Genomic DNA, 1346 nt, shown 5'->3' on the forward strand with positions numbered 1-1346 from the left:
CGTTACGTTCGTTCGTCGTCGTCGTCGTTCGTTCGTTTCGGTTGGTGGTGGGTGGTGGTGGTTCGTTCGTAGTACGTACTACGTCGTTGTTTGGTGGGGGGGGGATTTTCTGGGGCATTCTAGAGGCAATTTTATTCTCATTTTAAATTGTTTTAAAAAAAAAAAATCCTATACCACTGAAACTCTGAAAGCGTGTATTTTGTTTTAAAAAAAAATAAATATGAAAGTAAATATTTTATGCCGATTAGATTTAGCCAGCAGTGAGCAGCTTGCCGCCGGTCCTGCGCTCGTCGACGTGTGATTTTGGCGCGTAAAAGCCCAAGCCCAACCACGGACGCTTAGTACATGAGAGAGTGCCGTGCGCTCTGTAGACGTGAAAAGGACTATGCGCAACCGTTGCCTCGAACACTTTGCAGTGAGCGAGCAACCAACTGAAGACAAATATTTAAACCAAGTATACCCTAAGAACCTTGACCTTACGTGCGGACCTTCGCAAATACTACGCAAAATATAGATACAATAATATCAACTGTAAGCTGGACGACCATGGCAAATCGCAAAAACCAACCTTGGTGTATCAGAGCTTCCTGCCAGGCGTAGATATAAAGTTCAAGAGCAGCTAGTAGAATGATATTAGTGATTTTGAAATCAAGACCTCCTCGTAGACACAAGGTGAAAAATACTCAAAGATCACTGTAGTCGAAGTGTAGTTGTCTACCTTAGAGAACTGTCTACTAGTCACGATTGTCCAATAGCGGAAAACGTGACTGTTCGGTCATCATGTATAGTCAGCTCATTGTCTAGGAGAGTGTGACTGCTATATACACGCAGATCGTTACACATGTAGCTAGAATACTGAATTTCAGTGGAAGTACGCGTATAAAATTGACCTCACAATGTCCGAGATTCATGTGGAGAATTTCCCGGAACGTCGGCTTCAGCAAGTACTGAAAACCCCACAAGGGGTTGCGCAGGTGATCGATTGGTGCTCAGCTTACTACGACTATGGTGTAATAAAGGTGGGTAATGAGTGGTGCGCAGATAAAGTGGGCTGTATTTGTAGCCATATCATTTTGTCTTCACATTTGAGGTTTGCTAGAGATTTCATCATTTTTATGTGTAGAACATTGCATACCACAAAAATAATACTACTATATGCAAATCAATGAAAGAGAGGGAATGCGACTAACTAGTTTATCCATCAGATAGAAAACTAACATCGAGGTAAAAATACTAATCACTAGTGAAAGATTTTTAATTAGTCATCATCCACATATTCACCGCTGTGTGAACACATATGTCTGTGACTTTTTCATATGCACTCATTCATATATTGCACAAAACAC

This window comes from Sphaeroforma arctica (assembly GCF_001186125.1).
Source record: "Sphaeroforma arctica JP610 unplaced genomic scaffold supercont1.457, whole genome shotgun sequence".
NCBI lineage: Eukaryota > Ichthyosporea > Ichthyophonida > Sphaeroforma > Sphaeroforma arctica.